This window comes from Oncorhynchus gorbuscha, linkage group LG20 (genome assembly GCF_021184085.1).
Source record: "Oncorhynchus gorbuscha isolate QuinsamMale2020 ecotype Even-year linkage group LG20, OgorEven_v1.0, whole genome shotgun sequence".
Taxonomy (NCBI): domain Eukaryota; kingdom Metazoa; phylum Chordata; class Actinopteri; order Salmoniformes; family Salmonidae; genus Oncorhynchus; species Oncorhynchus gorbuscha.
Window position 1 is genome coordinate 45,724,966 of NC_060192.1, and position 13,926 is coordinate 45,738,891.

A 13,926-nucleotide genomic window follows, 5' to 3' on the forward strand; every position below is an offset into this window, starting at 1 on the left:
GAGTTTAGGTGTTCAGAGGGTCAGTCGGAGATGGCAGGTCAGAGGGTTCTTTGTAACAACATCAGCAGCATTACAAGAGGAAGCAGGTCATAAGTGAAATAACATCTCCATAACAGCACAGTAGTCAGAACACACAGTCTGTGTTCCCAATGACACACTATTAACTACAACTCTATGGACCCTGGTATAATGTACTGCACTCAATACGGTATGGGTGCCATTTAGGATCCAGAAACACTCTGACCTCAGGAGCTCTTCCCTGTTCTCAGTCCAGTAAGAGGAACCAGGAAGACAGATGGGGGGTTGGGGGGGAAGAGGAACCAGGGAGACAGAAAGTGCTGAGAGAGACAGAATGACCGGGGTGTAATTATAATAATTATATGGGAAATTTTTGTTGTGGTCATGCAGTGTTCGATGTGACTGTCCTCTTCCTCTTTCAGCTGAGCTTCTCTCAGTGTCTCTCTCTCTCTCTCCCTCCATCAGTCCATCTGTAAATCAGTCTCACCGTTCATCTCTCTCTCTCTCTGTTCATCAGTCAGTCTGTCTGTCTGTCGTTGTCTTCAGAAAGACCGACACTCTTGGAGCCTCTAAGGAGCCCACAGTCATCTGAAAACGACAGACCACCAACTATAGACCACCAACTACAGACCACCAACTACAGACCCCTCCCAGAGGCTGGCAGACAACGGCACATATCAGATGGTATGTTGATGAGAAGGATAACTATCACACTGACACTAATGACTTGTATTCATGAAACACAGCGTGGCTAATTGAACACTGTATGTAATCTGATAGACCAGCAATTATAACAGTAGTAGTGTTGTCCTGATCTGTTCTGGTTCCAACCGGGATTGAGGCTGACATAACGCTGTGTGTGTGTGTGTGTGTGTGTGTGTGTGTGTGTGTGTGTGTGTGTGTGTGTGCGCATAAGGCCACCTGGTGGTTGAGGTGGGGTACTGCTGCTGTGATGGTGGGCAGCATCCTGGCCTCCCTTGTAACCTCTGTTGCCATGGAGCCCAGCTGTAACGCAAACCTTGGTTACCCCGGATTACCTGGGATACCAGGAGCTCACGGAGCCTACGGTAAAGACGGACCAAAGGGAGAGAAGGGAGACCCAGGTAACACACACTATCCTGTTATGGCCTGTAATGCCTCTCTGAGTGGTCTGTGTAACATAGACACTAAGCTATCCTGTTATGGCCTGTAATGCCTCTCTGGGTGGTCTGTGTAACATAGACACTAAGCTATCCTGTTATGGCCTGTAATGCCTCTCTGAGTGGTCTGTGTAACATAGACACTAAGCTATCCTGTTATGGCCTGTAATGCCTCTCTGGGTGGTCTGTGTAACATAGACACTAAGCTATACTGTTATGGCCTGTAATGAGCAGTCTGTGATGCATGTGCAGGTGAGTCTGATCTGCGAGGGAAGGGTCTGAAGGGGGAGCCAGGTGAATCAGGTCCTCCAGGACGGTCAGGTCTTCAAGGGAACCCGGTCGGCTTGGACCCAAAGGACCCCCTGGCCCCCTGGGGAGAAAGGTAGTCCCTCTGGGGTCGACTCCTCCCTCACCTCCTTCTTCTCCTGCAAGGTAAACAACAACACCTATTCCTCCTATAATACAAGGTAAACAACAACACCTCTTCCTCCTATAATACAAGGTAAACAACAACACCTCGTCCTCCTATAATACAAGGTAAACAACAACACCTCTTCCTCCTATAATACAAGGTAAACAACAACACCTCTTCCTCCTATAATACAAGGTAAACAACAACACCTCTTCCTCCTATAATACAAGGTAAACAAAAACACCTCTTCCTCCTATAATACAAGGTAAACAACAACACCTCTTCCTCCTATAATACAAGGTAAACAACAACACCTCTTCCTCCTATAATACAAGGTAAACAACAACACCTCTTCCTCCTATAATACAAGGTAAACAACAACACCTCTTCCTCCTGTAATACAAGGTAAACAACAACACCTCTTCCTCCTGTAATACAAGGTAAACAACAACACCTCTTCCTCCTATAATACAAGGTAAACAACAACACCTCTTCCTCCTGTAATACAAGGTAAACAAGAACACCTCTTCCTCCTGTAATACAAGGTAAACAACAACACCTCTTCCTCCTATAATACAAGGTAAACAACAACACCTCTTCCTCCTGTAATACAAGGTAAACAACAACACCTCTTCCTCCTATAATACAAGGTAAACAACAACACCTCTTCCTCCTGTAATACAAGGTAAACAACAACACCTCTTCCTCCTATAATACAAGGTAAACAACAACACCTCTTCCTCCTGTAATACAAGGTAAACAACAACAGCTCTTCCTCCTATAATACAAGGTAAACAACAACACCTCTTCCTCCTGTAATACAAGGTAAACAACAACACCTCTTCCTCCTGTAATACAAGGTAAACAACAACACCTCTTCCTCCTGTAATACAAGGTAAACAACAACACCTCTTCCTCCTATAATACAAGGTAAACAACAACACCTCTTCCTCCAATAATACAAAGTAAACAACAACAGCTCTTCCTCCTGTAATACAAGGTAAACAACAACACCTCTTCCTCCTGTAATACAAGGTAAACAACAACACCTCTTCCTCCAATAATACAAGGTAAACAACAACAGCTCTTCCTCCTGTAATACAAGGTAAACAACAACACCTCTTCCTCCTGTAATACAAGGTAAACAACAATACCTCTTCCTCCTATAATACAAGGTAAACAACAACACCTCTTCCTCCTATAATACAAGGTAAACAACAACACCTCTTCCTCCTATAATACAAGGTAAACAACAATACCTCTTCCTCCTGTAATACAAGGTAAACAACAACACCTCTTCCTCCTATAATACAAGGTAAACAACAACACCTCTTCCTCCTGTAATACAAGGTAAACAACAACACCTCTTCCTCCTGTAATACAAGGTAAACAACAATACCCTCTTCCTCCTGTAATACAAGGTAAACAACAACACCTCTTCCTCCTATAATACAAGGTAAACAACAACACCTCTTCCTCCTGTAATACAAGGTAAACAACAACACCTCTTCCTCCTGGTTAACATGGTTTAAACGTTAAAGTACATGACACTGCAACAAACATGTCCCTTCGGGGACAATAAAGCCAGTAACATACTCTATGTGTTCGTTCTCATTTCTCGTTCTCGTTCTCTCTCTCTCTCTCTCTCTCTCTCTCTCTCTCTCTCTCTCTCTCTCTCTCTCTCTCTCTCTCTCTCTCTCTCTCTCTCTCTCTCAGAGGAACACCATTCAGCAGCCTCCTAAGAACTTGCCCATTCGTTTCGACGGACCAATACTGTCGGGCCTTGACCTAGCCTGGAAGGTGTATCGCTGAAGGACGGGGTTGTTTAAGTGTACCATTAGTGGCGTGTACTTCTTTACCTATCATCTGTCGGCTAAGAGCCTGATCTGTGTTAACCTGAAGAAGGGGCCAGAGACCAAGGTTAGTTTCATTATTCTACCAGGAAACATGAGCTGTGTTTTAATACCCATTCTAACATACTGTATACTACATACTATTAGTTCATTTTAGTATACTGTATCTGAACGGTATCCTTTCAGTTGAGTGTACAAGCGCTTCACCTGTCTACCGGAAGATGATGCTGTTGCTATGCAATCTCTTGCTAACCCAAACCATAGCATAACAAACAACTAGCTAGACGTTATACGATTTTGGGTTGTCAGATTGTTCCGTCCGTAAATTCATCAGTTATTCGGCACTCTTGTTGCTATGCAACCTCTTGCTAACCCAAACCATAGCATAACAAACACTCTTGTTGCTATGCAACCTCTTGCTAACCCAAACCATAGCATAACAAACACTCTTGTTGCTATGCATCCTCTTGCTAACCCAAACCATAGCATAACAAACACTCTTGTTGCTATGCAACCTCTTGCTAACCCAAACCATAGCATAACAAACACTCTTGTTGCTATGCAAACCTCTTGCTAACCCAAACCATAGCATAACAAACACTCTTGTTGCTATGCAACCTCTTGCTAACCCAAACCATAGCATAACAAACACTCTTGTTGCTATGCAACCTCTTGCTAACCCAAACCATAGCATAACAAACACTCTTGTTGCTATGCAACCTCTTGCTAACCCAAACCATAGCATAACAAACACTCTTGTTGCTATGCAACCTCTTGCTAACCCAAATCATAGCATAACAAACACTCTTGTTGCTATGCAACCTCTTGCTAACCCAAACCATAGCATAACAAACACTCTTGTTGCTATGCAACCTCTTGCTAACCCAAACCATAGCATAACAAACACTCTTGTTGCTATGCAACCTCTTGCTAACCCAAACCATAGCATAACAAACACTCTTGTTGCTATGCAACCTCTTGCTAACCCAAACCATAGCATAACAAACACTCTTGTTGCTATGCAACCTCTTGCTAACCCAAACCATAGCATAACAAACACTCTTGTTGCTATGCAACCTCTTGCTAACCCAAACCATAGCATAACAAACACTCTTGTTGCTATGCAACCTCTTGCTAACCCAAATCATAGCATAACAAACACTCTTGTTGCTATGCAACCTCTTGCTAACCCAAACCATAGCATAACAAACACTCTTGTTGCTATGCAACCTCTTGCTAACCCAAACCATAGCATAACAAACACTCTTGTTGCTATGCAACCTCTTGCTAACCCAAACCATAGTATGAATATTCGAATACAGCTATAGACTGTAGCTCAGTTGGTAGAGCATGGCGCTTGTAACGCCAGGGTAGTGGGTTCGATTCCCGGGACCACCCATACGTAGAATGTATGCACACATGACTGTAAGTCGCTTTGGATAAAAGCGTCTGCTAAATGGCATATTTTTTTTTTTTTTTTTTTTTTAACAAACACTCCTGTTGCTATGCAACCTCTTGCTAACCCAAACCATAGCATAACAAACACTCTTGCACTGCTCTGAATGTCCATTGAGAACTCAAAATGATTAAACCACTTAGCTAAGAATGACGTGAATAGTCAAATCAATAAACGCTGGGTGGTTAGTGGGATAGCAGATGGTTATTATACTTCCTGGCAAGTTCGATGTATTAGTATCCATCTGACGCTAGCTAGCTCGTCAACACACCCAGTACATACTGCTGTAATGCCATGCGTTTCATAAGGGCAGCATTGACTTTGTATCGGCTCTCGTCGGACTTCGGCTGCATATTTTCCTCCATTTTCTTCAAATCTAAAAACGTTGTGAAGCCTGGGTTAGGGTTAGGGTTGGGGTTAGGGTTAGGGTTAGGGGTTAGGGTTAGGGTTTAGGGTTAGGGTTAAAATTAAAGAAGTTAAAATTAGGGAAATTGGGGTTAGGGGTTAAAAAGGGTTAAAGGTTAGGGTTAGGTTAAAATTAGGGTTAGGGTTAGGTTAAAAGGGGTTAAGGTTAGGTTAAAAAATTAAGGGTTAGGTTAAAAGGGGTTAGGGTAAAAAAAGGTTAAAATTAAAAAATTAAAATTAAAATTAAAAGTTAAAATTAGGGTTAGGGTTAAAATTAGGGTTAGGTTAAAATTAAAATTAGGTTATTAAAATTAAAATTAAAATTAAAATTATTAAAATTAAAATTAAAATTAAAATTAAAAAATTAAAAAATTAAAATTAAAATTAAAAGAAATTAAAATTAAAATTAAAATTAAAATTAGGGGTTAAAATTAAAATTAAAATTAAAAGTTAAAATTAAAATTAAAATTAAAATTTAAAAATTAAAAATTAAAAAATTAAAATTAGGGGTTAGGTTAAAAATTAAAATTAGGTTAGGTTAAAATTAGGGGTTAGGGTTAAAAAATTAGGGGGTTAAAATTAAATTAAATTAAAAATTAAAATTAGGGGTTAGGGTTAGGGTTAGGGTTAGGGGTTAGGGTTAGGGTTAAAATTAAGGTTAGGGTTAATTAGGGGTTAAAATTAGGTTAAAATTAGGGTTAGGTTAAAATTGAAATTAAAATTAGGGTTAGGTTAAAATTAGGTTAGGGGTTAGGGGTTAGGGTTAGTATGAATATTCGAATACAGCTATAGACTAATTAGACTGGGTTAGGGTCAGGGTTAGGGGTTAGGGGTTAGGGTTAGGGATAGGGGTTAGGGTTAGGGTTAGGGTTAGGGGTTAGGGTTAGGGGTTAGGGTTAGGGGTCAGGGTTAGGGTTAGGGGTTAGGGTTAGGGGTTAGGGGTTAGGGGTTAGGGTTAGGGTTAGTATGAATATTCGAATACAGCTATAGACTAATTAGACTGGGTTAGGGTCAGGGTTAGGGGTTAGGGGTTAGGGTTAGGGGATAGGGGTTAGGGTTAGTATGAATATTCGAATACAGCTATAGACTAATTAGACTGGGTTAGGGTTAGGGGTTAGGGGTTAGGGTTAGTATGAATATTCGAATACAGCTATAGACTAATTAGACTGGGTCTAAAATAAATCCTGTAAATGATATTATCATGGTATTATGATAAATACTTTTTACAGTAATTGAAATCAGAATACAGCAGCATTCTGTAATTTTATAGAAATAACACCTTCAAGTTGGTATATATTTACTTTATTTTTTACTGCAACTTTAGGCAAAGTGATGTACACAGACCAGGTGCTTTAGCAGGAACTTCAGGTAGCTAGCAACCAACCGGTTGAGAGTTCAAATCCCAAGTGAGGTTGAGTCCCAACTAATCAGCATACTGTCCTTTAATTTTTTTTAAAATGTTGGTCATTTAGCAGATGCTCTTATCCAGAGCGACTTACAGGAGCAATTAGGATTAAGCGCCTTGCTCAAGGGCACATCCTGAGATTTTTCATCTAGTCAGCTCAGGGATTTGAACTAGCAACCTTGTAAAAAACAATCATTTTTATTTAACCACGCAAGTCAGTTAAGAACAAATTCTTATTTACAATGACGGCCTACCCCGGCCAAACCCAGAGACGCTGGGCCAATTGTGTGCCGCCCTATGGAATTCCCAAACACAGCCGATTGTGATTCAGCCTGGAATGGAATCAGGGTCTGTAGTGACACCTCTAGCACTGAGATGCAGTGTTTTAGACCACTGCAACACTCGGGAGCCCAAAACCGCTGTTTAAATTGAATGAATGTCAATTACGCCTTTGAAAGGTAAATATTCTAAATTACATTTGACACCTGGGTTTTTTTCATACTGAAGTTGTGCATCCTCATGTTGTCACATATATTTCACATAAAACACATGTTCTTACATGCTCAAATGTTGTCATACGTGTAGTTTTATTATCACATGTTGGTTCACATGTTGTTGTTGTCGTGAAAGTATTCTGTTGTTGTTGTGAAGGTGTCCTGTTGTTGTTGTGAAGGTGTCCTGTTGTTGTTGTGAAGGTATTCTGTTGTTGTGAAGGTGTCCTGTTGTTGTTGTGAAGGTATTCTGTTGTTGTGAAGGTGTCTTGTTGTTGTTGTGAAGGTGTCCTGTTGTTGTTGTGTTGGTATTCTGTTGTTGTGAAGGTGTCCTGTTGTTGTTGTGAAGGTGTTCTGTTGTTGTTGTGAAGGTGTTATGTTGTTGTTGTGAAGGTGTCCTGTTGTTGGTATGAAGGTGTTCTGTTGTTGTTGTGAAGGTGTCCTGTTGTTGTTGTGAAGGTGTCCTGTTGTTGTTGTGAAGGTGTCCTGTTGTTGGTATGAAGGTGTTCTGTTGTTGTTGTGAAGGTGTCCTGTTGTTGTTGTGAAGGTGTTCTGTTGTTGTTGTGAAGGTATTCTGTTGTTGTTGTGAAGGTGTCCTGTTGTTGTTGTGAAGGTATTCTGTTGTTGTGAAGGTGTCTTGTTGTTGTTGTGAAGGTGTCCTGTTGTTGTTGTGTTGGTATTCTGTTGTTGTGAAGGTGTCCTGTTGTTGTTGTGAAGGTGTTCTGTTGTTGTTGTGAAGGTGTTATGTTGTTGTTGTGAAGGTGTCCTGTTGTTGGTATGAAGGTGTTCTGTTGTTGTTGTGAAGGTGTCCTGTTGTTGTTGTGAAGGTGTCCTGTTGTTGTTGTGAAGGTGTCCTGTTGTTGGTATGAAGGTGTTCTGTTGTTGTTGTGAAGGTGTCCTGTTGTTGTTGTGAAGGTGTTCTATTGTTGTTGTGAAGGTATTCTGTTGTTGTTGTGAAGGTGTTATGTTGTTGTTGTGAAGGTGTCCTGTTGTTGTTGTGAAGTATTCTGTGTGTGAAGGTGTCCTGTTGTTGTTGTGAAGGTGTCCTGTTGTTGTTGTGAAGATATTCTGTTGTTGTGAAGGTGTCCTGTTGTTGTTGTGTTGTTGTTGTGAAGGTGTCTTGTTGTTGTTGTGAAGGTGTCCTGTTGTTGTTGTGTTGGTATTCTGTTGTTGTGAAGGTGTCCTGTTGTTGTTGTGAAGGTGTTCTGTTGTTGTTGTGAAGGTGTTATGTTGTTGTTGTGAAGGTGTCCTGTTGTTGGTATGAAGGTGTTCTGTTGTTGTTGTGAAGGTGTCATGTTGTTGTTGTGAAGGTGTCCTGTTGTTGTTGTGAAGGTGTCCTGTTGTTGGTATGAAGGTGTTCTGTTGTTGTTGTGAAGGTGTCCTGTTGTTGTTGTGAAGGTGTTCTGTTGTTGTTGTGAAGGTATTCTGTTGTTGTTGTGAAGGTGTTATGTTGTTGTTGTGAAGGTGTCCTGTTGTTGTTGTGAAGGTATTCTGTTGTTGTTGTGAAGGTGTTCTGTTGTTGTTGTGAAGGTGTTCTGTTGTTGTTGTGAAGGTGTCCTGTTGTTGTTGTTGTGAAGGTGTCCTGTTGTTGTTGTGAAGGTGTTCTGTTGTTGTTGTGAAGTTATTATGTTGTTGTTGTGAAGGTATTCTGTTGTTGTTGTGAAGGTGTTCTGTTGTTGTTGTGAAGGTGTCCTGTTGTTGTTGTTGTGAAGGTGTCCTGTTGTTGTTGTGAAGGTATTCTGTTGTTGTTGTGAAGGTATTCTGTTGTTGTTGTGAAGGTGTTTTGTTGTTGTTTTGAAGGTGTTCTGTTGTTGTTGTGAATGTGTTCTGTTGTTGTTGTGAAGGTGTCCTGTTGTTGTTGTGAAGGTGTTCTGTTGTTGTTGTGAAGGTGTTCTGTTGTTGTTGTGAAGGTGTTCTGTTGTTGTTGTGAAGGTGTTCTGTTGTTGTTGTGAAGGTGTTCTGTTGTTGTTGTGGAGGTGTTCTGTTGATGTTGTGAAGGTGTTCTGTTGTTGTTGTGAAGGTGTCCTGTTTTTGTTGTGAAGGTGTTATGTTGTTGTTGTTGTGAAGGTATTCTGTTGTTGTTGTGAAGGTGTCCTGTTGTTGTTGTGAAGGTGTCCTGTTGTTGTTGTGAAGGTGTTCTGTTGTTGTTGTGAAGGTGTTCTGTTGTTGTTGTGAAGGTGTTCTGTTGTTGTTGTGAAGGTGTTCTGTTGTTGTTGTGGAGGTGTTCTGTTGATGTTGTGAAGGTGTTCTGTTGTTGTTGTGAAGGTGTCCTGTTTTTGTTGTGAAGGTGTTATGTTGTTGTTGTTGTGAAGGTATTCTGTTGTTGTTGTGAAGGTGTCCTGTTGTTGTTGTGAAGGTGTCCTGTTGTTGTTGTGAAGGTGTTCTGTTGTTGTTGTGAAGGTGTTCTGTTGTTGTTGTGAAGGTATTCTGTTGTTGTTGTGAAGGTGTTCTGTTGTTGTTGTGAAGAGGTTCTGTTGTTGTGAAGGTGTCCTGTTGTTGTTGTGAAGGTGTTCTGTTGTTGTTGTGAAGGTGTTCTGTTGTTTTTGTGAAGGTGTCCTGTTGTTGTTGTGAAGGTGTGCTGTTGTTGTGAAGGTGTCCTGTTGTTGTTGTGAAGGTGTCCTGTTGTTGTGAAGGTGTCCTGTTGTTGTTGTGAAGGTGTCCTATTGTTGTTGTGAAGGTGTCCTGTTGTTGTGAAGGTGTCCTGTTGTTGTTGTGAAGGTGTCCTGTTGTTGTTGTGAAGGTGTTCTGTTGTTGTTGTGAAAGTGTCCTGTTGTTGTTGTGAAGGTATCCTGTTGTTGTTGTTGTGAAGGTGTCCTGTTGTTGTTGTGAAGGTGTCCTGTTGTTGTTGTAGTGAAGGTATTCTGTTGTTGTGAAGGTGTTCTGTTGTTGTTGTGAAGGTGTCCTGTTGTTGATGTGAAGGTGTTATGTTGTTGTTGTTGTGAAGGTGTCCTGTTGTTGTTGTGAAGGTATTCTGTTGTTGTTGTGAAGGTGTTCTGTTGTTGTTGTGAAGGTGTCCTGTTGTTGTTGTGAAGGTATTCTGTTGTTGTTGTGAAGGTGTCCTGTTGTTGTTGTGAAGGTGTCCTGTTGTTGTTGTGAAGTTGTTCTGTGATTTTAAGGTTATTATTGTTCTAGGTTATGTGATAAAAGTTGTTGTTGTTGTTGTGAAGGTGGGGTTCTGTGATTCGTCGAGTGGATTCCTGGTGACGTCTGGGTCGGTGGTGCTGGATCTGTTGGAGGGAGACGTGGTGTCTCTACAGCCCACCGATAACAACGCTATCATCACTAAAGACGAACGAGCTGACAACACTTTCACCGGCTTCCTGATCTTGCCCAACTCATAGAACCACATGAAATCACACAGAGCCACATTGAATGAGCTCAAACCAGATTCAACCAGATCTAATCTCGGTTACCCAGAAGTAACATTTTCGCGAAAGTTTGTCACTTCCTGTTTTACTTCAATTTGAATTTGTAGGTGTGGTATCTAGCGGAAACCTTTCATCATCCACACACGGGTTTGAAATCTCAGCCACAGTTTGATTACCGCTTTTGAACAATCCTGATTCTATCAAATAATCAATGATGAAAACCCCAAACCAGGAACTACCGCTGCTCGTAAATCCCATAATTCTACATGAGCCTTGACAGATTGTTCCCATTTACATACAGAATTTGTCCACGAGAGATTAAACCAGATCACACCTGCTGAAACCAGTTTCCTGCTCTTCCACACCACATAAAAAATACATATCATAGCCACATCATTCTGTTGTAGAAGCATCTGCAGAACAACCAACCATCTCTGTGTCTGTTTCTGCCTCCCTGTCTCTACTGCTGCTGCTTGCTGAGACAGTTAATCAATCAATCAATTCATTCTCCCAGGTCGTTGTTGTAAATGAGAACGTATTCTCAGTCAACTCACCTGGTAAAATAAGGAATACATTTCAAATAAATCAAATAATCAATCATGTATTGCTTCTGCTGAGCTGCCTACCAAAACTCAAAGATACCATTTTGGAAATGAGTTTGCCATCAATAAAGTGATTTGTTACTAGTTTTTTAATCAACAGTACACATTGTTTGTAAAAGATGTTGAGGCTGTCTACACTTTACACTTACATGTGATCGCTTTGAAAAAGACAGGTCTCGATGCACAGAAGTGCCACTGTGGTCAGATAGAGTTCACATCTGTCGGACCACCACAGACAGCCGGTGGCTTTTTAATTGTGGAAGATGGGCTCATAGTAATGACTGAACGGAATCAATGGAATGGTTCCCATGTGTTTAATTCTATTCCATTCACTCCGTTCCATCCATTATTATGAGCCGTCCTCCCCTCAGCAGCCTCCTGTGCTGACCACTTCAGGAGGTGGTCAGGGATGCATTGTGTGTGGATTTGTCCTCAGTCTGAGTGTCAGGGATGCATTGTGTGTGTGGATTTGTCCTCAGTCTGATGCAATCAGGTGACTGAAAGCGCCTACAGTGGGCGACATCATCAGCACTCCTCTCACAAGTCTCCAGAAAACGTGTGTTTTGGGACCGAGAGGCACCTTTTCATTATAATGTTGGAGGAAATGTGTTCATAGCGTGTCTGTCTATGTGATATGCTAGCCAGTTAGCTTATTCAGAAAAACATGTGTTTGCCTATGTGATATGCTAGCCAGTTAGCTTATTCAGAAAAACATGTTTTTGCCTATGTGATATGCTAGCCAGTTAGCTTATTCAGAAAAACATGTGTTTGCCTATGTGATATGCTAGCCAGTTAGCTTATTCAGAAAAACATGTTTTTGCCTATGTGATATGCTAGCCAGCTAGCTTATTCAGAAAAACATGTGTTTGTCTATGTGATATGCTAGCCAGTTAGCTTATTCAGAAAAACATGTGTTTGTCTATGTAATATGCTAGCCAGCTAGCTTATTCAGAAAACATGTGTTTGTCTATGTGATATGCTAGCCAGTTAGCTTATTCAGAAAAACATGTGTTTGTCTATGTGATATGCTAGCCAGCTAGCTTATTCAGAAAACATGTGTTTGTCTATGTGATATGCTAGCCAGCTAGCTTATTCAGAAAAAACATGTGTTTGTCTATGTGATATGCTAGCCTGATTGCAGCGGTGCATAAATCACTTTCTAAATGTAATCCGTTACAGTTACTAGTCAAACATTGTGCACAGTAACCTGAGTTACTTGGGTAACTTTTAGATTAACCAAACTCAGTAACGTAATCTGATTACATTCAGTTACTTTTAGATTACTTTCCCCTTAGGAGGCATTAGAAGAAGACATGTATGTTACCAATTGAACAACATCTATTGCAGGATAAATCAATGTTAAAGCTTACATAGCTGGCCATATATGGATGTAAAATGTTACATTATGGGTTGGTTATGTAGGCTTCTTCTAAGACATCGCTTTCTACTACATTATAATAATACAATTCAATTATATCTTTACATTAAAAACCAAAGTCTATCAGAATTACAGTCATTCCAATAAATGTTATACCCTTTGATCTTCAAGAACAGGACTTGGAAATATGGAAGTATAGATCCCCAAATTTTTTGTACCTGAGCATGATGCCAAAACTAAGGATTTATTAGCCAGTCCTCCTCTGTTGCCATGATGCCATGGAGGACTGACTGGGCTCATTGATTCAAGTTGAAAAATATTGAATGGCATGCTCATGGAATGGAATGCTTATGGAATGGAATGCTCATGTAATGGCATGCTTATAGAATGGAATGCTCATGTAATGGAATGCTTATGGAATGGAATGCTCATGTAATGGCATGCTTATAGAATGGAATGCTTATGGAATGGCATGCTCATGGAATGGAATGCTTATGGAATGGCATGCTTATGGAATGGAATGCTAATGGAATGGCATGTTTATGGAATGGAATGCTTATGGAATGGCATGCTCATGGAATGGCATGCTTATGGAATGGAATGCTCATGGAATGGCATGCTTATGGAATGGAATGCTTATGGAATGGCATGCTTATGGAATGGAATGCCCATGTAATGGCATGCTTATGGAATGGAATGCTTATGGAATGGCATGCTTATGGAATGCTCATGTAATGGCATGCTTATGGAATGGACTGCTCATGTAATGGCATGTTTATGAATGAATGCTCATGTAATGGCATGCTTATGGAATGGTGATGCTCATGAATGGGATGCTTATGGAATGGAATGCTTGCGGGAATGGCATGCTTATGGAATGCTTCATGTAATGGCATGCTTATGGAATGGCATGCTTATGGAATGGAATGCTCATGGAATGGCATGCTGATGGAATGGCATGCTGATGGAATGGCATGCTGATGGAATGGCATGCTCATGGAATGGCATGCTCATGGAATGGCATGCTTATGGAATGGCATGCTGGCGGGAATGGAATGCTGGCGGGAATGGAATGCTCATGGAATGGAATGCTCATGGAATGGCATGCTCATGTAATGGAATGCTTATGGAATGGAATGCCCGCGTAACGGCACGCTTATGGAACGGAATGCTCTGCGTAATGGCATGCTCATGTAATGGAATGCTTATGGAATGGAATGCTCCGCGTAATGGCATGCTTATGGAATGGAATGGCATGCTCATGGAATGGAATGCTTATGGAATGGCATGCTTATGGAATGGCATGCTTATGGAATGGAATGCTTATGGAATGGCATGCTCATGGAATGCTTATGGAATGGAATGCTCATGGAATGGCATGCTTATGGAATGGAATGCT

General features: G+C 40.9%; 1 pseudogene; it reads left to right on the forward strand.

Moving 5' to 3' along the window:
* The first annotated feature begins 457 nt into the window (after positions 1-457).
* On the forward strand, positions 458-11,236 carry LOC124007188 (annotated as a pseudogene).
* The last annotated feature ends 2,690 nt before the right edge of the window (positions 11,237-13,926 follow it).